The sequence below is a fragment of the Ixodes scapularis genome, unplaced genomic scaffold, assembly GCF_016920785.2.
Source record: "Ixodes scapularis isolate PalLabHiFi unplaced genomic scaffold, ASM1692078v2 ptg001226l_1__unscaffolded, whole genome shotgun sequence".
Lineage (NCBI taxonomy): Eukaryota > Metazoa > Arthropoda > Arachnida > Ixodida > Ixodidae > Ixodes > Ixodes scapularis.
In genome coordinates, this window is record NW_024610121.1 from 11,317 (window position 1) to 37,174 (window position 25,858).

At 43.3% G+C, this 25,858-nt stretch overlaps 1 pseudogene; it reads left to right on the forward strand.

Moving 5' to 3' along the window:
• Positions 1-21,941: 21,941 nt before the first annotated feature.
• Positions 21,942-22,742, forward strand: LOC115323774 (annotated as a pseudogene).
• The last annotated feature ends 3,116 nt before the right edge of the window (positions 22,743-25,858 follow it).

Below are 25,858 nucleotides of genomic sequence, written 5' to 3' on the forward strand. Positions count from 1 at the left end.
ACGATATATTTCAAAGTCATTACTCTCCGGGAAAATTTCACTATTCAGGTTATCAGGCTTTAGCCACGTTTCTGCCAGCAAAACTATGTCCGAGTCGCTATCTTCGAGAAATGCACCCAATTCATCGCGCTTAGAAAGAATGGTACGAATGTCGGTAAACGATAAGGAAAGGGATGGTTTATATTTTTTGCACGTGTTCACGGAGGGCGGAAAAACGACGCGGGCGTGACTGCCCAATCTCCCGTGTTGCTATCTTACTTCCTTGATGCAGTAGTGTCATGATTGTACTCCTACGTTCTGTTGTTGAGTTTAAGCTTATCGAAACGTAGCTTAAAAGAAACATTTTTCGCTTTTGCAAATGCGAGTAGCCTAGCTCTTGCTATTCGTCAGCGAGGGAAAAGTCTTCTCTTACTGCAAAGGGGGTGTTTTTTTTTAAATTTAAATCCAGAAGATAGTATTTGCTCTTTATCTTTAAACCGAAGAAACTTGACAAGTATGGGTCGGTATTTTCCAGCAGCAAACTTTCCTAGGCGGTGAGCTCGTTCACTATTATCGGCTGTGATGGTAATCCCGAGGTTTTCCGCGCAAAATTTTACGATTTTTTGTTCAGAAGTGCTCCACGTTTCGTTGGAGTCATCAGAAAAACCGAAGAACAATAAATTGCATCATCTTAGTCTGTTTTCTGCGTCGTCACATTGGGTGACAATATCACTGAGCTTTTCATGAACTAGAGAAAGGGACCCATTTGAAGCCCCTTCGTTTTGAACGTCAGATGCGTTACTAGTTTTTGTTGCCAGCGTTACTACCCTTAATACAGCTCCTGGAGCAGGAATATGGGTGAGCCTTCCATTCCGGACGCAGTGTCGTGCCCCAAAGGTAGCTCGTATTGGGCGCGCTTTTGTAGTCCAGCTGTGGTGGCGGTGGCGTCTGTGGTCGATGTTCGATGTTGCCAGCTGAAGTGATGAAAATCCTCTAGGTCTGGTGGCATACGATGTTTTTCTTCCGTAGTTTGCCCGCGCCAGGCGGGCCTCCGGTGATGTCCGTGCGTACCGGTCCAGCTTCCACGCCTTCGCCGAAGAGGGTCCCCAGTAGTACCTGGGGCAGGAATATGCATGAGCGTTCCATTCCGGATGCAGTGTCGTGTGGTATAGGCATGAACGCATTTATAAGCCTATCGAAATGAAAGCAGGAAATATCACATAAAGTAGCCTCGGGCAGTTGCTATTCCGCAGCGCAGTCAATAATAAGATCCTTTCGTGTGACCAAATACGAGAGAGAATCTACGAGACCTCTAAATACGGGTGGTTATCCCAGCCTTCCGTTGTTGAAATAGAGGGTGTTTTCATATTCTGCATTGTTCTTTCTTGTTTAAGGTTGCTCAGCGGCAAAGCACTGCCGCTCTCCTGATGTCAATAACTGTACTACAGACTTTAGCAGACTACCACGGCATAACCAAATTTTGACTGATTACACCATCAGTGAGATGCTAAAACCCGCGGTATAGAAATATGGAAACATATCCACTCTCCCCCTCCCCCCAAAGGAAAAAAAAAACAGTTTATAATGTGAGTTTTGTTCATAATAACGAGACAAAAATGCACAGATTTTTCCAGTTTGTTACCGAAATTGGGGTCCATACAGCGTGGTATCTATGTTAGCGGGGTTGGTATAAATGAGACGTGACTGCACATAATACAAACTTCACTCTGCAGTCGCTGTCATAGGCGTGTTTCTTCCTTGCATGACAGTCCTGTCATATGGGTCGCAAAAAAACTCTTCAGACGTCTACGAAGGATGCAGATGTATAAAGGAAACATGCTTTGAACCTCCTTCAGGAGTGTCCGCAGGTCATTCTGCCATTATGCCTACAACGAAGACCACGTCTTTTGGATAATGTGTGGGTAGTATGACTGCGGCAGAAAGGGGGATTGTTCTTATTTTGATTTTCTTCTTACTGTTGCAAGTTGTGACCGGTACTTATTCCAAGTACGGGAAGAAAGAACGAACCTTCCTTTCAGCTTCAGAGCAAAGAGTGTACAAACCGATTTTTAGCCTCGAGAGGGACCGATTGGAGCGCTGCGATCGCTCGACAGTGAGGGTACCGAAGAAGACTTTACGGAACATTTCTGGCTAAAAGGGGCTTTAGCGGGAGAACATGCCCTTCTTGGATTTTTGTACCTCTGGTCAGGAGTGAATGCCAAAGAGGAGAACAGTAAAGTGGTAGAATGCATTTCAAAAGGCAATATTGAACTAGGAAAACACTACGAAGTAATTATCGTAGGGGACATGAATGTCCATTCAGAGGACCTGAATGTGTATGAAGATTCAACAGAAGCATGCTAGTTGAGATATGTGAAAGACGTGACTTATTTTTATGCAGTAATGATGAGAAATGGTGACGGTCTAATAACATGAGAAACAGTTAGTTTATATTCTACGATGGATTACGCAATGATGTCAAATAGAATGCATTGTAGGCTAGAAAGAATGCAAATGAATGAAGAGGTTTCAACAATACTCGGTAGTAATCACAAACGAATTAAACCGAGCTTTACTAGGGAAGGAAATGCAGGGACAGAGTAACACAAACAGCCAGACCAAGGATATCATACAGAGAATAAGTTGGATATAGTCGTCATGCAAATAGAGAAGATAATTTCTGGGGATACTCAAACTGATTTGAGTGGCAGAAGGCTAACTAAACAATTCATACAAAGAGCTGTCTAAAGTATTCCATAAAAAAGGGGGAAATGAAGACGAAAACCTAAAAACTGTTGGGATGATAACGTAAAGGAGGCAATGGAGAAACGCCAAGAAGCTTCCGAAGATCACAGATATTATAAATGAAATGTGGAACCAGAAAGTGAGCTAAACAAAAGGTGGGACAGATTCATTAAGAGTAGACGGGAGGCATCCTAGTTGATTAATTAAAATATTCATTGGGGGAGAGGGAAATGGCTGTTTAATTTAAATAAAAAATGTAAAGTCAACCAGAAGTTTTCTAACCTTTCGAATTCATTAAGTCATAAAACAAAGTCAGAGCAGAAGTATTTTCAAGCCTGAAGGTAATCAGCTTGAAGGGGTTGATGTAATGGAATATATAGGAACACAATTGAAAGAGAAGTTCAAGCAGTAAGGAGGCATAAGAAGCGTCTCACCAGTGGAGAATAGTTCGAGCACTGATGTTGATGCTATCAGACAAAATGAATGGGAAATAGCCGAACGGAGAGTTCCAACGGATACATCAACAGGTGTAGATGGTATACCAGTAAATTTGAAAAACACTTAGGACTGAAAACTAAGCAAGCGTTACGGAAAGAAGTCGTAAAGGGATCATGAAGGGAATTACCCTGGAACAATGGAAGCCACGCAGAATAAGTTTCATGTGCAATGAAAAGCGGGACCAAATTTACTTAACTGTCGTCCCATAAGAGTAACATCAGTAGCCTACAGGTTGGAAATAAAACTTACCAAGGAGAAATTACTGGCATGGGTAGAAAATGAGAATGTGCTAGAGATACAAAATAGATTCGAAGAAAAATGAGGTTGGAGGACAATTTATCTTTATTAACACTGTATATCGAGATAGCAGAAAAGGAAGCTAAGCCACTCTGGTTAGCATTTCTAGTAATAAAGGGGGCTAATGACAATGTGATTCAAGGAATTTGTTGCACATAATGAGGAGCTTAGATGTGAGCCACGGAATATCAAAAGTTTTAAGGCATATTTACAAGTACATGATAATAATATCATTGGAAGGAAAGAAACAAAGCCAGTAGAAATAAAAGACGGTATGACAAAGGGATTCCCTTTTTCGCAGTTTTTGTTTGTGTCGTATCTCCAAGGATTAAAGGAAACGCTGTGAAAAAGCAATCTTTGGTTTGATCCTTTATAGGACAAGCAAGGTCAAAGGATCAAACAGTCATTACCGGGTCTGATGTATTCTGATGACATAGTGCTAATGGCCAATAGCAGCATAACACTTTAGTTCCTATTGAATATATGAGGCACAGAACGCCACTGGTTACGCTTAATATTTAGTAGTGACAGATAGGCGGTCATGGCATTCAGTGATGACGAAATCGCAGAGCTAAATTAAAAAGGATTAGGGTTTGAGCAAGCCGATCATTACAAGTATCTAGAAGTGTGGATTAACAAGAGAATAGAATACCTCAATGAAAACGCGAAATGTGTAACAGGTAAGCGCAACAAAAATGGAGCTGTAATGAAAAATAAAACACTGTAGAACTATACATTCTAAAAAAAGTTTGTGCATCTGCTTTCACGCACGATACTCGGAGAGCCAATCACCGCCACTTACTGAGGCAGCTCAACAAATGGCAATGCCGAAACATATATTTAGACCAAAAACGCAGTCTGAGTTGTAATATTAAGCAATGCAAAAGGTCACGCTGCATTGCTTAATGTCACAACTTAGACTGCGTTTTTTGGTCTAAACATATGTTTCGGCATCGTCATTCGCTGAGCTGCCTCCGTAAGTTGCGGTGATTGGCTCTCCGAGTATTGTCCGTGAAAGCAGACGCACGGGCTTCTTTTAGAGTGTAAGAGGTAGGAGGTGGTGAGGGAGATCTGGAAATAAGTTAAGGTTTCGAGCCTGACTCTTGCAAATTGAGTTTTGTGCATAAAACTGCACGTCCAGACAAGGTTATAAATAAAGCAACCTGGAGTAAGTGGATTGGCCTTGGGGGCACATGATAAAACACCAAACCGAAGTGTAGAGGGTGATATGAGATGGTCCTGATTCGAGTGCAGGGAAGATAGCAGTAAGATAAAATTTAAGGATAGGCTAAGAGAACTAGATGCAGAGGGATGGGCACGAAGACTTCCTAGCTATCTAGACATGAGGAGCAACAATACAAAAATTCAGAAAGCGGACTAGAAAACTTAGATAAAAATATATTGGAAATAGAAGGGGGCGGATGGGGAAAATGAAGGTTAAGAGAAGAGAATTAAGGAAAGCAGGCATGCAGACTAAATCGGCCTTGGAAATTTACCGATCGTTTAAGAACCTCACTAATGAGCCCACCTTCGAGAATCCTAGGGGGAGCTCCCGGTTTTCCGAGGAGAGGGTGGGAGCGTTGTGGATTAAGACATGTATAGCCAGATATAAGGAAGTAGACACGGTGTGTGAAGCTCGTGAAGAGAAAGAGGAGACGGATGAGCGCTTGATATTTTACTGTAAGGGGCTTCATTCTGTAGTAACTTAAGAGGCGACTAATTGAACAAACGAATTGGGATTCAGGGATAGTTAGAATGAAAAAAAAAGAATAGACATGGGGAAGTTGGAGATAACTAAAAAGAGATTAGCTGACTGGTAGCATAGGTCGAGGGAACGATGAATATTTTCCTATTCACTTCAGGGGGAACCCGCCGCAAAGTGCGTGCACCCGGTTGAGTAGAGGCGCTTCCGTCGTCTGGATCGTATATAGCTTTTAGGAATAGATCTCCGGATATATAACTCTACGTTACATAAATGTTAGAAGAAAAGCAAACACTGGCTAGGTGAAGCAAGTTGGCGCTTGATTCAAATGGCTCAGCCTCATCCTTGCATCCTTCCAGTGACATAGTGACCCGTATCGCGTGACGAAGGCCAGGTATTTTTTCGCTTTCCTTTGCTTCGTTTGTGATTAAATGCGTAGCAGCAGAAACTGTTCGCTAAGTATATTTTGTTTTTACAATGATAAAAACCGTTCCTACGACGAAACCTAAAAACAAATCCGAATAGGAGAAGCGAAAGGATCGGATGTTGTGTGTAGGTTACGATGGAATCCTACGATAATTTCATGGCCTCCAAGACCACTCGGATACAATTGGCCTCGGAGACCAAGGAGTATACTTCTACGTGCTCTCGGCGCGCCTCCCCACTTCAAGCAGAAAAAGACAAGAACGTATGTGAAGCTACAATTATTTGTAAAGAACACTGATCCACGGATTCCGGAAGCAACGAAAACAATCCCACCGACTTGAGTGGCCGTATACTAGCAGGCAAGTCCTATCAAGGTACTCGTCGTTTGCTGCCTACGACCGACTGCTTTGATTAATAAAAAAATGTTAGCGCGACCTTCTGTTTTCTTTTGTTTGTTTTTGTGGCTCCCTTTTGAATGATAAGCTTGAACCTTTACCTTGGTATTACGGCTAAAATGTGAGTCCTACCTCTTCGTCGTTACCGTATCACTTTCTAAGTGCTAATCTGTGGTGGCGGACGCTTTCGTCGTCGTGACACAATCGCAGATTCTATTTGCTACTTACTTTGGTGTACGACTCAAATATACACGGTGTGGATTACCCATGCATCATGTGGTACGTACACTTCATTTTTCGTGTGTGCCTCTTATTGGTGACGATGGTACAAACGTCAACACGGATTGAGCCAGAACATGACTCGGTAGCTACGCTAGGATGCCGGACCAACAATTGCTTGCCGAACGTCACGTCAGTATCGAGCCATGAACGTTACCGTAAACTATAATTCCAGGGTCATTCCTAGCGTGCGTGATATTTCTACACTCGATTAGCTTTCACGGGCTACAGCAGTCACAAAATCGTGCAAGAAAATTGCGAAAAAAAAAAAAAAAAAGCCTGACAATCGGAATGTAGATTTCGACGACTGCTCGACCGTCCTCGCGATCTATTTCTGTTTGCTTTGTGTGTTTCTCATGGGCCGTAAAAATAGAAAACTAGCCCCAGGAACCACGCCATCCGAGAATCTACCTGTTTGGTCACTTGACAAGCCTCCCAAATCACGACAGCGATCGACTTGGTGGTAGTCAGTACTATGACAGGAAACTGGGTAACTGGGTCCTGTTTCGTAGGTCGCAACGCCAGTTTTGCGCTGCTTGGATTTAATTCTGACGAATAGTACAACCAAAATATTAGGTGGAAATCAACCCTACACTCTTTTTTTAAACGAGCGAATTAAACATGCATTGTGAGCGAGACACATCAACATATATGCTACCAACGAAGCGCGGAAGCGGCCACGTGATCCTAGCTACTACGTCACGAAGAGAAGCCGTTAGGTGACGCCACTCCATCCTCTCGGGGGCTAATACGTACATATTACAATAAATTGTCAAACATTGTAAAAATAAAATGGTACAGCTGGAACAAAGAAAAGCTTGTTAACAGTCTGACGTACCTTTGTTATGCCACTTGGTGAGTGGACTTGTCTACGCACGTGAAGAAGCTCCTTAAATCTTGAAAAGAAAACGCAAATAAATATGAGCTAACGCCGTTTCATCAAACACCGATTCATAGAAGTCGTTTCATTGAGCGTAGTTTTATCGAACGCTGTTTCATCGAATGCCACTTCATCAAACGCAGCCTACTTGAGCAGTAGAATTTCCACACGTAGGAAATATTTTCTTTTCACCGCCTTTGGACCTGCCGGTTATTCGACATACAGTATATATAGTGCAAGTCGAAGATCCGACAGGGCCACGGTTATGTCGGTTACAATAAATTACCGAAGAGGGGAGACCCGTCTTTTTTGAGAGCACGTATGTTCTTAAAAAGAAGGCTCATCTCCTAGAATAAAATGAAAACACAGGTAAATCGACCAATACAGAATAAAAAAGGCGTAGCTGTTTCCCTCTTAAAGGGATGAAGTGGAACAGCCACCTAAATCCCCTGAAAAGAATAAGTTCCGTATCCACTCAAGTTTTGAGATGAAAGCTACCTTCTACGATTCAGTAGCCATCGTTTAGGTCAACAAAAATAGACCGGGTAGTAATTCGATTTCTGGTGACTTTAGAGTGGCGTAAAAACTATCTCAAAAGCGATAGTAAGTTATGTAAAGAGTATGGTATTACTCTAAAATTCAGTAAAGGTAAATTGGATGAAGCGGCGTCAAGTAATTAGATGACACGGCGTTCGGTGAAATGTCCACTTATTCGATGAAACAGTGTTCGATGAAATGGCATTCGACGAAATGTCCGGTACCCTTCAAAAAGGATAGTCATCTTAAAATTCCAAAGTGTGCCGCCATTTTTAAATATTTACAGGACTTTAGAAATAGATCCGTCTCGCGCAAATTAACCGCGCGTCGAATCTCGGAGGTCGTGGCCAAACGAAAGAAGGGAAGCTCGCACGCCCCAGCGAAGGACTGTGAATTAATTTTAACCACCCGGGAATCTTTCGACGCGCAACGAACAGCACGATCACACAGCAATTTTTGCCGGAATAAGCCTCCATCACATTACGGTTACCTCGGCTGGATTCGAACCCGCCATCTGGGGGATCCGTAGGCCGTCGCTTTGCCTCGCCGCCACCGAGGCTGCCAATACACCTTGAGAGCAGACGAGTATTTTTATCACAGATTGCGCGCACTTATGAAAAGAATCCATTGTAATGACAATAACCGAAACTAGCGCCCTCTTTCTTGCAGACAATCGACGTCGTGTCGTAAGCCCGTGTGTGCCAGGCCAGCCGCACTCCCGACCGACGGAAGAACGAGCCGAACGCGTCGGCGGACAGGGAAGCGGCTGAATTAGTTAATATTCGGGGAACATTGTACGAGGGCTTCATTATACCTCCTCGATAAGCTCCGGCAGACCGTTGGGGACCGTGCGGCGGGAAACATGGTCGGGGCGGGAGACGGGAGGGTCATTTATATCTCGGGATGAAGGCAGAGCGCACGGGGGATGCACTTGGGACTCACAAGAAAGGAAAGCCCCCGCCGCTGAAAGGAAGAGGAAATAAAACACGCAGAACAAAACCAAAATACGCTCGGGCCACGCGCAAGACCACTGCAGGGTGCACGCCGTTTTTGCTCCAGTTGGACCGAGCCCGAGGAGGACATGCTCATGTCCGGTGGGCGAACGCGGTGCCGTGACTCGGTGCCTACGGTTCTTCGGTGTTCGTTTCGGATGACGGTGATGATTGCGTGACGCGTGCCCGGAAGTCGATCAAGCCCATGATGGTGCGGCCGACCACGGAGATAATTGGCTGAGAGGAACTGTGGCCTTGGCCACAGTCCATCTCCGGGTGAAAGGCGCTAAGGTTTTTTTCCCCTCGCTTTTCTCCGTCGAACAAAAAACGGAGCGCGGCTCTCTCTCCAGCAATGAACGACTTGAGAAAAAAAAGAAGAAAAACAACAAAAAAAACTTAGTGAGCGGAAATACGGCGAGGAGAAAGGACTGGAAAAATCATTTAGCAGGGACCACTTTATTCCTGATTACGAGGACCGGCGTTTTCTCTGAGAGGCATTTCATTAGGCTCGGGCCCAGTTGGAAAAGAAACGGATGATTCAGGTGTGAGTTGCGGCGTCGCCGCATTGCGCTTTGCGATGTTTGGAGTGTGTCTCCGAGAAAATCAAAGAAGACGCGGGAGTGGAAAGTTAATAGAAAATGATAATGATATCGTTTTTTAATAAGGAAAATTTTTATATTTGTATTAAAGTATATTAATTTAATATATTGTTCTAAAAATTAAAGCGTGCGGAAAAATATCGAATCTGCCCTGCGCGTAATCCGTAGCAAAACACATGCTGCTGTATTATATAGACATATATATATATATATATATTATTATTATTATTATTTTAAATTAGGCTAACGTGGTGCATGACGAACCTTGCTGTAAGAGAAAGCGTTCAAGCACAAACATGCACCTCTTGCTACGTTGCTGTAAAAAAATTAGTCACGGGAATAAGGGTGTTATAAAACTGGAGTGAAGAGTCTCAGTGACTGTTCTCGAAGTTGCAAAAAATGCACGCAGGGAGCTGACTCGACGTTTGACGTACGTTGATCTACGTTCACTTGACTTCGCTCGCTCTCCATGCCAGCAAAATCGTCATTGTTTTGTTATTCGCAGTGTCTGATATGTAGCGACGAGAAGCAAATGGTGCTTACTGCATCGCACGTAAGTGTGGAGCAATCCATGACGGTGTGAGCAATGGCGGTGCGGAGACAAGTGCAGACGATAGATACACAACTCGGCAAAACCAAAAAAGTCTTAACGGTTTAACTTCTATAGTTACCTATAAAGGGATGTATCCTCCAATTTAGTGGTGACGGCCTTCGTTTAGGGGGGTTTCTTTGTTGTAACGTTGTTTTAGAGGTTAAAACGGCCAATCATGTTGTTCGCGCTCAAATTTAGTGGTTACCTTGTGGCTTGAACATCGTAACCCCTAATATGTAACCATTAAGGCCCTGTCACACTGCGGCAACAGTTGGGCAACTCTATCCGGCAACACGAGAAAATCGTGTTGCCGGCGACCCTGTCACGTCAAGGCAACTACAACCGTCGGGCAACATGCTGCTGCCGTCCGGCAACCGTGTTGGCCGATTTGTTGCCCGGCAAACCTGTCACACCGCACTGACTGCGAGAACAACACGCAGAACACTCCGCCATCGGGATTGTTTACCTTCGTTCGTGTGCAGCACCGCGTCGCTAGAAATGTGACTCTACAGAGTGCTAGTGAGTTCGAAGAGCCGGAAATTACCACGGGACGACATCAACCAGTGGCTGTGATTAGAAAACTTAACACGAAGAGTATATTCTAGCTTTTATTTTATCAAAATGTTCTTTATTCACGGAAAAAGCAGGTAACCCTAACCGAGGAAAATGAAATCGCTAATATATGTCTGGGATTTACGCCACCCTATGAAGTGCTTCTGTCCGGTTCCTTCTTTCATGCAATTCCTACTGCTACTGTGAAATTGAGTTTGCGCCGGCACTGCCCCAAAACGTATTTTGTAGCGTGGCGTTGAGCTAATAGACAGTACTTAAAAAATGCCACACCGTCACGATCTGCTGCAATAAATATTTTTGTGCGCTTTCTATTCGCCTATCACCTGCTATGTGATCGATTTATTCCCCAAAACGTCCTGGGTGTTGTTGAAACAAATAAGGTGTCTGATAGCGGCTGTTTCCAAGTTCCAAACACCAACAATCATGATCAGAGTGGTCGTTTTCATGCTTCGATATTTTAATCCTTGCTTTCCTGGATTAGTATTATTATGCTTCTTTAGCGGGCGAGTAGGCATGCCATTTTATTTCGCTAACAGTAATGTGAGCTGGTCTGGCAGTTCTAATTTCAACACCAGTCTGAGCGTTCACGACCGTAGCTGTGACTATATCGAGAGTCGCTTTCCGTAATTACGCAGTAAAAACATTCCTCAAATTATTTCTGCCGCCCGCCAGCCGTAATTATTGTTAAATAACGTTTAACGCAATTTTCTTTGAGTAAGACGTTATTGATAGAGAACTAGCTCTGTCATCGAAGCTATCTGTGTTGTGTTGCCGGCCCGAAATTCGCTCAGCCAGTGATCAGGGCAACACACATTCTCCAATACAAGTTGCTGCTGTTTTTGTTGTCGAAAGCTGTCATACCAAGGCAACGTTTTCGTTGTCGTCAATGTTGTGCTGTTGTTGCTGCGATGTTACAGGTTTGTCGGACAACACGTGGAGCGAGCAACAAGTTGCCCGACTGTTGGACAACGTGTTGTGCTGCTGCTGTTGCGATCGTGTTACCTCAGTGTGACAGCGCCTTTAAGAGTAACTCGTAATCTTTACGAGGTTGCTTATAGAAACAGCCACTGCGAAGGAGGGAGGAGAGTGAGAAAGACAAGGGGAAAGAGACCCAAGAACAAGGTCATAAGAACAGGAAGCGTGAGATCGTTCAACTTTTTAGTGTAACGGATTCCGAAAATTTAGCCACGTAATCTCACGTGACCAGACTTCTTGGCGCCTTGATCGCCGCAGTTGGGCACACTTGCTTCGCTGGGCTGGAAATAATAGCGGTGCGCGGAGGCGGCGGTCAAGCGGCGGTCATATAGCGACTTTTTAATTTTTTTTGTCGATTTCTGCAACTTCTAGGATACTGCAAGAATATTGAAAAGCCACGCTTGATTTTTGACTTGTATAAAGTAATTTGTATTGGGTACATATCGTGGTATTAGAGCTTCATCATCTCTGCTTGTTTAGGTTGCCATGGCGGCTTTGACAGATAGACATATTTCGGATTGCAAGACGATCGCTGCCAAGAGGAAGTCTGTGAGTGCCTAGGCTACCTCGTGGAAGCAGTGTTGCTCGGTATCAGTACCCAGCAACTGAAGTGTGAATATTGCCAGCATATGCCAGGTCAGCACATAGTTTAACTGTTACTTCGTGCCGTATATGAACGTAGTAGTGAATGTTCAATGTCCTTCTGAGAGGTGATTGGAGGAAGTTATTTGAATGGCGTCTGACGTGAACCCCAGCGTGAAGAGGCAGCCATTAATGACACGGCTTCATATGTCTGCTCGAATCGAGAAAAAAAAGCTAGTTAACACCAACACTGTTTGCAGTCGGTGGCGTTCCTTGGATTTCTTTCGCGTGTGTAGGACCCTGCTTCCCGGCCTTTTTTGTTATGAGAGGGATATTGATTATGAAACGTAGATGACGTGTCCGCCTGCATGGCGAAATATTTGGGCAAACATTGTAGTATGCATTTTGGTTCGGAGAAAAAAAAAGGTCTAAAATGTGCAGAAGGCAGTCTTACATTGTAGTAATTTGTAGCAAGGTAAAGTATGTACGTGTTGAGCATACTCGCGCAATTGAAAGTCCCCGCATGCTTGTTGAATTTATTTTTCTTGTTTTTTCATACTCCAGGTAGAAGTGTAAGACAAACTCCCGTTGTGTCCCTCGCATATACAAAGGGAGCTGAGGTGATTGCGATTTACGGCGGAAATCCGGAAAAGCTTTGCGCCACTCAACGATTCATTCACAGTGGAGAAAGCCCTTGTGACGTGCCTTGCGATCCATTACATAAAGAACCTCTACGACCCCCTTGTACCTGCTCGGCCTTTAATTCTACTTCAGAAGATGATGTAATTTAAAAATCTCCTGAAAGGAAAAAAAAAATTAAGTCTCGTTGGGACAGGCTGGTCAAAAAATAAAATTTGCGCAAAAAACATTTTAGACCACTTTTGACGGGGAAAGATTTATTTGAAAGTTTGCGCGCAAAGTCTATGACGTCACCGTATGATCATTCGCTCTTTCGACCTCAACGAGATGGCCATGCGCTCTTTTCACATCAACGTGAAGGTGAAGCCGATCCACCTTTGCTCCACGCACCCGAAATGCGACAGAGAAAACCAGTGGAAAAGAGGTGACTACCTACTAAATTGCGTCTCGCAATATAGTCGGTAGTTTTAAGTGAAAAAAAAAAATTTCGCCGACGAGTTCAAATTTGAGGCCAGTCCCGAGTGATGAACAGGGCCAGACTGGCGGCGCGGGACCATGGCATCCTGGACTGAGGCAGCCACCCACCTGGGGACGACCCAAAGCTTTCGTCTCCTCAAGTTACAATAAAGTTTATTCCTCCTCCTCCTGACACGCGTGTACCAAATAAACTTTAAAAAAAGGTCAAAAATTATTTAGGGGACTTTTAAAGAGAGCGTCCCGAGAGGATTAATGAATGGAAAATTTAGAACTCTTCTGACAAGGTTGAAGCCATAAAGACGCATGCATGTCGTATAGCCATTAACTTATCAGAAACAGTTAGTCCCCTTAGGCTGATCATATTGATGACACAACCTTTTTATTTTATTGTTCAGTGCAACTGCCTCTGATTCAAACATTGTAGTGGACATGACATATTTGGGTAAACCTTTAACCAAACTTCAATCACTTTTTTTTTATTCGCGCAGTGGTGATTACTTTGCCAGTAATCACACCAGTAGTGAAATACTATACGTACACGTTGTATATGTGCGCTGTAAACCACATATTCTTACTTTCTTAAACAATTAAATTAGTTTTTTTGTTTTTTTTGTGGAGCTTACATATTTTTTTTTATGGCTCGTAAATGTTTTGAGTGTACACTAAAAAACCTTCAAAGTTTTGACAATAAAGATTGTAATTTTTTAAACGCATTTTTGTCTGAAAGCTGCGCCAGCACATTCTTTCGGTAGGACGTCCACGTCAGAAAAGCATCGAGTCTCGTGAAGAGATATTGGAAATAAACAATATTTAAAATATCCTGAATGCTATCCGCATGTAACGATCACTTGTCTAACTAGGATATGCTAACTGACTGTAGACTTATTCGACTTATAAGGTACGATGCAATTTTAGTCTTGAATGCAGCCACCAGGTGCCAAGCTAATTTAGTGGATTTTCGAAAAGTAATATGGATCCGAGATATTCATTGCACATAATTTTGTGTTGTTGTTTTTTTTCAACCGATTTTGAAACGCCTCAGGAGAGCCACAAGCTTTGCCCACAATAATGTTCAAAGAAGTAAGGTGACAATGAAAGTCCACTTTTATTATTAGCATCTCGCCAGAACTTCCACAGAGTTTAGGACAGCTTTACGTAAGGATTACCGTAGTACCTACCATATAACATATGCAAAGAAACTGTCTTCAATACGTGCTTATTGGGTTAGGCGGATATTATACGAGCAGATGGTCTCCATAATCATTTCGCTGATGCACTAAAATATGTTGACTCTTTAATTACTGTTTATGGGTTATGTGGCCTATGATGGAATTGTACTTCGAAAGGAAATAATTATGATCAACTTAGTGTTGTCATTTGCGAGAAAGCAACTTGCTTCGGGTTGCTTATTGACACTGTTTTGCACTTTTATCCCCTGATTTAGAAACAATTAAGGCACATCGTTTTGTATCTGATGAAAACGCCTAACAGATGACGATAAACAATCCCAAGACCGCTGCTTTCCCGGAAATGGTAGAAACAAGTATATTGTAATGATTAATTTTCAAAGTACAATTGCGACATAGTCCTCATAACCCTCAAAGACACGATTCCAAGAGTTAACACCTTTTAGTGAATCAGCGACATGATCCTGAAGGTTATCTCCTCATGGAAACCTTCAGCTAGACAAATAAACACGCAGTGAAGGTGTTTATTCTTGCATAGGTCCTATGGCAGGTACTACACTAACCTTTATGTAAAGGCGTCAATGTGACACCCAAGTAGCGGGCACATACTTACGGGTTACATTTTTACTCATATATTAAAATGCTTCAAATTTGCCAAATTGTACACTCTACTATGGGAACCCGATTAAGAGTACCTATACCCGTTGACAGTCTCCTGCTCCCAGAGTGCGCCTGAACCGTTAGGTGCGCTGCTATATTGCGTATCGCCCATTGTCTCATCGGTCGAGTCTCGGAACATTCTTACTTGCATTAACTCTACTGGCGTGATTATTCCTCGGCTGCACAACAGACCCTTTTCAACATTCCACGCCAACACCTTTCTGCCATTACATTGATAGCGCGATTACATTGACATCACGAGCTAGCCCGCGCTTTCAGCTTTGGCTGTAGTCTCAGCGTAAGGGTCACCGGAGTATAGTGCATGAATGAACCCGGACGAATTCGAACGGGTATTACGCAATCATATTTCTCGCGATAATTAATTTCCTTCCGTAAGAGAAATATTAAAATGAAGCCATCTGAAGCGACAGCTTGTGGTTCCAGTCTCTCTTTTTGTTACTCATCAAGTAACAAAAAAAAAACACAAATAAATGAAAGAGAGGCAAACGAAGCCGCACTTTAGGTGCCTATAAAACGGGACTGATTAGGCGGCTACACCGAAGTATAAGAAACAAAGTCGAAGCATGGAAGCGCGCGCAAATGGAAGGACCGTTTTTGAGCGCGGGGATTGTCGTCATCCCTCGACGAGCGCCGTCCCGCTTGATATCCCCCCGATGACGACCGAAGGCTACTCCCTCGCCTTCGTTACGTGTCTGCCCGTCTCCCAGGCGGTGGTCGCTGTTCCGCTCACGAGCAACCTCCAACCAACGCGAGCCCTGGCAATTAATTTTGCTCCTTCGTACACCCTCCCCGCTTCGAATTCTTATCTAGGGAACGGATGCCGGCGCACGTGATTCGTGTTCCCCGTTCCCTTTCTCTTTCTCACTTTAGTACTCTTCTGCATTCATTCCTTCCTTTCGATTTTTTTGTATTGAACTCGGCGTTTTAGTTTGTTTTGCTTGTACTCGCAATCGTGTCTCGAGCCTGGTCCTTCGCCTCTGCACTCTGTATCACGTTATAATGGAACGCAACAGACGCTGCGAGCAATCCCCGGCCAATACAAAGCCGCCAATAAATCGCATCACTGCGTGCTGCACGCGTGGCCGCTCCTCTCTCAAAAGTCACGTGACATTTATAAGGCACTGGATTGGCTCCGGAATGCTCGTAGGGATCCCTGCGGCACACCATAACATGAAACGGAGTACATCTGCCGGCGGTTCCTATCCGTCGGTCGGTTTTGGGGTCCACGCGGGAACAATGGGGGCGTCTTCCCGCGCAACCGACATAATAGAGTATCGCTTTGAAGTCGTCATCGTGGCCACGCCTGCCAGTGAACACTGCCAGCGCTTTTCTGCGTCTGTGTTTTTGCGGCGCCGTACTTTCAAGTCGGAAAAGCGAGTGACTAAGTTTCTGGTCGGTCCCTGCATTGTAGCGGGAGAATGGGAACTGCTGCGTTGTTAAAGGACCAAGTTGCGGTCTTTTGCCTGTGCCCGGGCTTCAATTCTGAACGATTTTTTTTTCATATTTTTTTGTGATGCTTTTATGTAATTTGCTTTATCGGTTTGAAGATAAGTGGCGGGTTTGAGAACGCTTTGTGTCTCAATCGTTCTCGATTTTTCTTTTCTTTTTATATACTCGGTTTTTGGTAATTCAGGTTGATTGATAGTGTAGAAAACTGACGAAAGGCATCTGTTGTCATATGAGATGCTCTTATATTTTAGCAAAGTAATAACAAAGTTTTCAAATTTCTTCAACGTGATTTCACTGCCGACCTTCCTAACGTGCTGAACAAACATTCTTTGAAAAAAGGGTCAGTATTGTTCTCCCTCAAAGGAGGATCGCTTTTGTAAGCTATGTTCCTCCAGAATTGACAAACTTTCGTCCTGAGATCAGGTGAACCAAGTTCCTCTGACGCCTGCATCTCATTGTGGCGGCCCCGAATCGAGCAAATCGAGCTCAATAAGGCTTAACGAGAACGCAATCTCTAATGTACAGGGCGAAAGGAGCAACAAATAAAAGCTGAACAAGCTTTTATTGGTTGTTTTTTTTTGAAGCCATAAAAAATATTCCCAGCATGTTGATTTTTTTCCAGCAATGTCATATCTCTGGGAGTATTTTGAATGGCTCAGGGGATGAATCTTTTAGTTTTGAAAGCCAATAAATCAAGCTGCTCCACTGCGGTTCGAAGCCATGTGCTTGCTTCCCCGCATGGTACGTCGTAGCCAGTTTTTCTATTGTAGTATTTGTTTTTCTATTTGTGCTGTTCGCATGCGGCTGGATCTGTTGACTCAAATTAGTCTCTGTATAAATTTAGTCAGGTCGAAGCGAATCTTCACGGGCAGAGAAATCGCTTTTCGATCAACTTGAATGCACAAAGTAAGGTGAGGAAGGCAAAACAACTAAAAATATTATAACTCTATCGATACAGTCTGGGAAGGCACAACCGATTTAAAGCCAATTTGAAATAAAAAATATAGGGTGGCGAGGCCACAAAACGTCAAAGCCGCGATTTGCAGCTGGGTTAAGTGGTGAGCTCAAAAATGTCTAGCGCTCATCCCAGTGCGCCATTTGGGGGGAAGTTTCCACAGGAATTGTAGTATAATGAGACAGCAAAATAATGCTAGAATTCCAAACTGTACATATAATTCTTTGCGTCATATTTCCATACTGTTCAGTCCTTTCGCCAGAGGGCAATAGCTCTCGGGGAGGAGACAACAGGACATCGCAGAGCACAGTCACATTTGCGAGAGTGCGTAAGGTTCAAACCTGCGTTCCAACTTGTCTATTAGCAGGTCGACCGATTGCAGCGTAATCCTTCAAGCCGTCTTAAACTATTTAATTTAGAGCAGAATACCCCAACCTGGCACCCCAAACCCCCCCAAATCACGGCCCCAACAGCGGCAATAATGCACAACAGTTGCCGTCATTTCATCTTGTTGTTATACAACTGATACTCGAACACACGTTCAAATCGGCGATAATTCCAGTCCCCTGTTCATAGCGCAACACACTGTCATCTCAATGCTTCTGCTATGTTGGTGACACGCTGAAATCCAGAATTACGTTTATTGCCGGTTGGCACTCGGCATCCGAAAATACAAGCGAACTCAGCACAGAAGGCACCCAGGCACCCGGCAGCAAAACCTGCCTGTCTCGGATGCACTTTCCGCGGTTTCCATAATGTCGTCAACGTCGAAACGTCGTTCCGGAACCCAGAGGTAGCCGTCTTTGTTCAGTGTACTTAGCGCTGCTGGCGCTGCTCTGGAACTTTGCTGTTCCTAACGACTTCGTTTGCTCGTTTGATAAAATTAGTGGTGAAAACGTCAATGCAACCGAAGTGTTCCGCACGCTTGGACTGAGAGACGGAAATACAGGCCGCCTTCACCGCCAATGAAGATCAATCAACTCAACAAGATTTATTAAACAACGCGCGCGACGTGCTCGAAAAACGAAACCGAAAGAGGAAAAGGCGGGAGGGCGGTACCTTTCTCCCGTCTGCCTGGAGAAGGAGAAAAACGTCTCGTTCTTCCCTTCTTTTTGTTTCTGCTTGGGGGCGGGCCAGTAGAAGAGAGGAAGACGCGGCGTTGCTACCTACTTCCTCCTTTTTTTTTTCTTCCTTAGAATGAATGATGCACCATGCGCTTGTATATCCGAAAATTTAAGAATTAGCAGTCTCTAATTGCCTTACCATTCACGATCAATAGTTGAGGTTGGAGCCCACGAACTAATGAGTTTCACTGCGCTAATAGCAATATCTAGATTTGTGGGAAATTTCATGAGTTTAGGACACACTTATGCATTCTAAACTTAGCTGAACGTGAATCATAATCGTTTAGGCAAACAATACTATTATTATGTCTATATACCACCTAAAACAATGACAAAAGCCACTTCCTATTGATACCTATTGATTATTTGTATTACTTTTATTTATTACTCAGGGAAGAACATTGCGCTGGGATATATTGGCAACGTTGAGAGAGATGGAAGATTAGATTGTGTGGGACGCGTTAAAATAGACAACGACACCTTGGGTGTCTGCAACGTGTTCAAAAGACAACCTTCGAATTATTTTTCGGCGACTTCCCCGGCGGTTTTACTAAAGGTCCTTCCCGCCATGTCATTATATTCACTCTTTGCCACACGTGGCGCAACACTGGCCGTTCGGTGGCTGCACACTTGAACAGCTGCTCTTCGTAATCAAAGACCGTCATTCATCTCGTGAAAGCGAGAACGCTCAAAATTGAGCATTGTGTGCATTTCACATTGTCTTCTTTTATAGCAGCATAATGATTACATTGATAGTGCAGCAGTCACAGGGACAGTGGAATATTAGAGGACTACCCCCATTCTAGACGAAATTTGAATAGCTTCGATTGATTGACTGTAACCTACAAAAAGTTTCTCAGCAAGGAAGAGGACCCTACACGCCACCCCTCTCATCTCATCCTCTCCCAGTGCTATCTTGACAGAAGGGGACTCCTTTTGTCGGGGCTGGATGAGCCGGGATAACCTCCCGGCTATCCGGCCACAAGATGCAGCAACATAAGGAGTCCACCTGGCGTCAAGATAGCAGTGGGTGAGGTGTAGATAGCAGGGGTTGGGAGAAGGGTTTTCCTACCTCGCAGAAAATGACCTTGTAGGTCGGCCTTTAAGCTGACATTAGAGCCAAAGCTAGAATCGCGAGCTAGCCGAGTTTCTGGCTTTGAGACCTGCCTTTTAGCGCGAGCGCTCGTTCTCCGAACGAACGTTTGAAAGCCGAGGTCTCGTGCTCTCGTGCGTGCGGCATTAGCTGCAGTCTCAGCTTAAGGGTGAAAGGAATGTAAGCGGAATCTGGTCAGTTAAATGACTAGCTCCTGAGGCTGCAGCATTAGTCGCTGCGGTGAAACGAATTCCCATAAAGGTGTGGCCTCATCCTTGCAGCCGGCCAGCTAAGAGCAGAGCGTAAATGCAAAGTGGTTAGGGGCGATTTACAAAGATAAATATTTTCGCAACGATTAAAAAAAATATGAACCGGTCTCTTTCTTTACACACTGCCCGCACCCGCCGCCATGAGGCACTCTAGGTATTGTGCGGTCGCCCCCTCCGTTTTCGTATTTCTTTTGACCATCACTTACACTGTTGAGCCACCCCCTCGTTCATCTGCCTCCGTCATAACACACACACACACAGTTACATCCATGTTTCTGGTTTTTAACGTGTGATTCACCATAAATGGGCAGACGTCAATCTTTCAGCCAATGGCCGACATAGCAGTCAGCCCCCTTGTTTTCTCAGTAACCAGATGGTGATTGCTGGTGGCATCTTCTTTAGGTCTCCATTTGAAACTCAGAAGGATACGTTAGGCCGATTTTGGGAATATGCTTGCCTTGTGTGGGATCCGGTTTACCGTGTTTATGTCAGTGCACTTGAGCGGATTCAATATGTCGCTGCTTCGGTTTCTCTTAGGGGGATACGGTCGCTTTCTAAGCATTACAGAAATGAAACCAGAGTTGGGATGGATTTCCTTGGAGGAGCGCCGTAGACGCCTTCGGCTGAGCTATTTTTTTAAATTCTATTTATCATAAACAAACAGGGATCTCTGCCTCATCATACGTTAAGGTAGACGTGCTAGTCTCGTCCGTGAAACACAAAAACATATATCGGTTTGATTACGCCAACGGCTCATATCTTGACTTTTATCTTTTCCTTGCTGCGTACGCGTGGGACGACGTCCTTCGTTTGCACTCGATTGACGAGGCGGTCACTGCTTTGACCAATATTTTGATGACCGGCATGCACAGCTTTATACCTCGTAAACACACTGATCGATCAAACAGATATCCCCCCTGGTTCTCTCGCGAATTAAAACGCGTAATGCGCAAAAAGTTACATTTGCACCGTCTTTACCGCAGTACTAACAGCAACGAAGTTTATGACAGGTTTAAAATAGGCCGAGCCACGGTTAAAGAACTGTATAAGCGCGATAAAGAGGCTTATCGTAGACAAGTCGAAGGAAGCGTTTCCAAGCGTCCCCAGGATTTTTGGCGATTGGTTAAAAGCATACTCGAGATAGGTCGAGTCCTGCTTCACTTATGATTGACGGATCATATTCTTCTGATCCTGATTAGATATGCAATCAATTCGGAAAGTTTTTCCTGTCCACCTATTCATCAGTCAGTGTGGAAAACACAGAGACTTTACTAACTACTTATAACCATTTTCCTCCTCCGACAATTGACCTTGCCGACATTGTTTGGGCAGTTCATCAGCTCCCATCCAAAAAATCTTGTGGCCTTGATGGCATGCCAAATTTTATAGTTAAGGGGTGTGTCGACATACTGGCTCCCATTCTACACCACCACATATTTTTTTATGTCGCTGAAGCAGTCTATCTTTCCGACCGCCTGGAAAAAGGCCTTGGTAATCCCTCTTACTAAATCGGGCACCTCAACGAATATCACAAGCTACAGACCGATATCATTGCTTTCCGCATTTTCGAAGGTATTCGAAAAAATAATTCATAAGCATCTAACACACTGTTGTAAGCACTTAATTCCCGAATTTCAACATGGCTTTTTCAGCGGCAGGTCTGTTGAAACAAATCTTGCGTGTTTTTTAAATGATGCTGTCCCCAGAGTCTGTTCTCGAGATCAAGTTGACGCAGTGTATTTTGATTGTAGCAAGGCATTTGATCGTGTAAACCAGAAGTTACTGTTACACAAACCTTCTGTTTCTGATCTCAGCGACGAGTACTGTTCTTGGTTTGAAAGTTATCTTTCTGGAAGAAAAAACTGTGTCGGCTACGCAAATGTTAGGTCTTGTTTTTTTCCTGTGCCATCTGGTGTACCCCAGGGTTTCAATCTGGGACCTCTTCTTTTTAACAACTTTGTTAAAGATGTCCAAGACATCATTCGCCATTCGAGCCTCTGGCAGTTCGCTGATGACCTCAAGATCTATAAAAATATTTCGTCATTAAATGATTGTGCTCTACTGCAGGAAGATATCAACGCCATCTGTCTATGGTGTAAACATAACGGGCTTGATCTTAACATTGGGGAAACAGATGTAATATCTTTCACGCGTAAGACTAATCCAACTCACTTTCTGTACTACTTAGAAAATTCGTCGATTACTCGAGTTACGATTGTGAAAGATCTGGGAGTGATGCTAGACTCCAAGCTCAACTTTAACTCGCACGCGACATACGTTGTGAGCTCTTGTTTTCGTCTTCTCGGTGCAATTTCAAGATTTAGTAAGTGTTTTTCAGGTGTTTACATTTTCTACGTACTTTACCGAAACACAGTTCTTCCAAAACGTGACTTCTGCACTGTGATTTAGAACAGCCTTAGTGGTACAGCTTCCAATAATGTGGAACGCGTACAGAAAAGATTTGCCAGAACTTATCATTTTAGATCCCCAACACACGATCTATATGGTTACAACGAAGTGCTTAGACAATTGCAAATCACTAACCTTGCATCAAGACGATGCTCGCGCGAGCTTTTATTCTTGTTTAAATGCATACATTCTAATCACGATATTAGCTCTCTGGTCACATCTATTAACTATCATATACCCGGTAGAAATGTTCGTTCTAGTCGCACTTCCCATGTCAATTACAGCGATTTCACGTCACCCTCGGGCCGACTGCAAAACTACTTCAATCATATGGAATCAGATGGCATTGACATTTTTAACCCCAACCAACCTCATTTTAGGAAGTGCTTGCTTCATGTATTGAAATAATATTCATGCTTTACAACTGTTCAGTTCCTGTGTTTTTCCTTTAGAGGTGTGTGAGGCGACCTTACTTTTCTTGTTTGCGTTTATATGCTATCTGAAATGTTACTAACAAGTGCACCAATGTATAGGCTTTGGCTGTTTTGGGGCACTCAAAATAAACAAACAAACAAACAAACAAACAACAGTCAAATTTTATCTCACTGCGAATAGATCATTTTTGCAAAGATGTACCGCATACCACCAGGACTAATCTATTTATACAATCATATTTTGTGTGTATCATATCAGAGCGGAATTCGTTACTAGCGGAAGTGGTCTGCCGCGAGAATGCCGATTTATTTTATAAGGCATTGTGTCCCCCGCAATATGGCCCCGAGGCGCTGCGGGTGTTTCGCGAATAAAGAAAGTAAAGGTTGACACTATGTCGAAGGATAAAAAGCCTACATCTTCCTTTGCGATTCAAAAGAAAAAGAAAGAAAAAACTCCATGCATGAGGTTGAGATGTAGCCTGAACGTACAGACAGCTTGAAATGAGCTACCAAAGACTTACCGTTGAGGCTACCGATTCAAACTGATTTAACGGAAACATTTCTTCAGAAGATGGTGGTAAATTTCCGGTTGCAAACGCTATTCGTCTTCATTTACTCGCTGGTAGCAATTTTATCGTTCAAGATGTCTGAAAATTGCTTCGAAAATTTGAGTCCAAAAGCATAAGTTCTAGATTATTTATAACTTCAAGAAACTCTGTAACTAGACTGTTGGCGAGATTTTACATGAGTGTTAGGACTCACTTTCATGGACACACGCACTAGGGAAGAGGGAGTTTTATGTATTCTTGCTTTACAAGCTGTTCACAAAGCGCCGAATAAAGACGTACATCAACAATCTAATTCTACTACAACTGAAACAAAAAATGCGAGCTATACACAGACTTGTATGGTCCTCATTACAAGTAATGAAATGACTTGTAATCAGACTTGTACCGTACGCATTACAAGTAATCAAATTACTTGTAATCGATTACTTTTCGGAGTAACTTTGTAATCAGTTGATTACTTTTATTAGGCAGTAATCACAAGAGTAATTTGATTATTTTTGAAGTAATAAAATTACTTGTAACCGTTACAATTTGTCCACGGGACCCCCCCACCCACCTGGCACACGCCTTTTTTTATGAAAAAAAAAAATAAAAAATTTGTTTTTTTTTTTTTAACGAAAAAAATAAAGATTTTTGCGGAGCTGTAGGAAACGAGGTCAATCTCTTTCTATGTGCAGTTTCTGTGGAATGTCCGTTTGTTTTTTTTCGAGCTGGGACTGGGGCAGGGAAGCCCCAGGAAAGCCACAGTGCGTGACAAAGGCCATGCAGGGCGAAGTTTGAGGAAGCAGAATGTAGCTTTGTGAGTCCTTCGTTCAAACTAGCCCCCTCACGCACACAAACACAGAAATAAAAAAAAAATAAAAAAATCTTGCTTAGGTTATCTACTCGCAGCCCGTAGGAGAACCAGAACCGAAGAATGCCTAAAGCGGATGCAAAATATAACAAAGGCAGTTGAAATATTTACCCATTTCCACTACGTGGTCTTTGTAACAAGCAATGTTTCGAGTTGAGAAGTGGTCGGAGCGATCTCTTCCGCTAATGGGTACTACACATGATCCGTTTCAAATCCTGGAGCTGCTGCTCTTTTGTATGACATACTAGCTCATCCACATGTGAATGATAAAGTGAGCGACGCAAACTTTGAGCGATAACTCTTGCTCAAGCTTAACAAGATCTACAGGGTGTCACAAAAGAAAATTTACACGGTCTTTTTTACCGCAAAAATAAACTAGGCATCGCCGAACGCTCATTCTCCGCCCAAAGGTAGCGCTAGAGGTCACAACCAGATGCCAAAGTTTCAGCCCGATCCGATAACTTAATCAAAAGTTATAAATGATTTTCTGAAAATTTAAATGGGAAAATGGCGGCCGACCGAGTTTTCAAACACATGGGGCTCTATGGCACCAGAAACCGAAAACGGACAAAAATGGGCTCCCTTTTCCCATTGAAATTTTCAGAAAATCACTTATAACTTTTGATTAAGTTATCGGATCAGGCTGAAACTTTGGCATCTGGTTGTGACCTCTAGCTCTATCTTTGGGCGGTGAATGAGCGTTCGGCGATGCCTAGTTTATTTTTGCGGTAAAAAAGACCGTGTAAACTTTCTTTTGTGACACCCTGTAGAATCCCCTCCGCTTCCCCCCCCCCCCCCCCCCCCCCACACACACACACACTGGCAAACGTCTTCAAATGAATTCCATGCTTGTGTCCGTATTGTGAAGGTGAAACTGGCTCCCTCTTCGTGAACCACGAAGAGGGAGCCAGTTTTTCTTCTTCAATACTTGTGCAAATGTGAAATACAGGTTGGAAGTAGTTCATTGCTATGAGCGCTAAAGATGTGTCTTCACACAATAAAGTAACCGGAAAGTAACGATTACTTCTTTAAGTGATGTCCAATTGCTTTTGCCGTGGAGTAATCAAGTAATCTAATCGAATACTTTTTAGCCAAGAGTAAGAGTAATTGTAACCGATTAGTTTTTTTTAGTAACGTGTACAAGACTGCTTGTAATCAACTACTTTTTAGAGCGATTTTGTAATAAATTTTATATATATATATATATTATGAAGTAAAGACAAGAGTAATCTGATTACCTTAAATATTTTTAAGATTATCTGTAACCGTTAGTGTTTTTTACTTCCCCTTTTGATGGCGCTCTTTCTCTCTACAACTTTCCTACCAGGGAATCCTCGAACCAAGTTTCCGGGGAACGGTTTACTGAAATTGCTCGATTAAGACGATAAGTAGCGTATTAAGAGTCATTCACACTGCCTCATATTTTTACGTTAAGTTACGCTATAGCGTAACTCAACGTTAAAGTATACGTATAAGTCACCAAAACATTCGTGTCTCGAATGTCGCGTATGATGATTTCTCCTTGAACTGATAGCCACGCTTAGTATGAAACACATATGTCCCGGTTACTTGCACGTAAGCTCTGGTAACATAACGTAGCGTAAGAAAACGGTGCAGTGTGAATCAGCCTTTATTCGGTGATCTTGATTCAATAATAAGGAGTTTTAG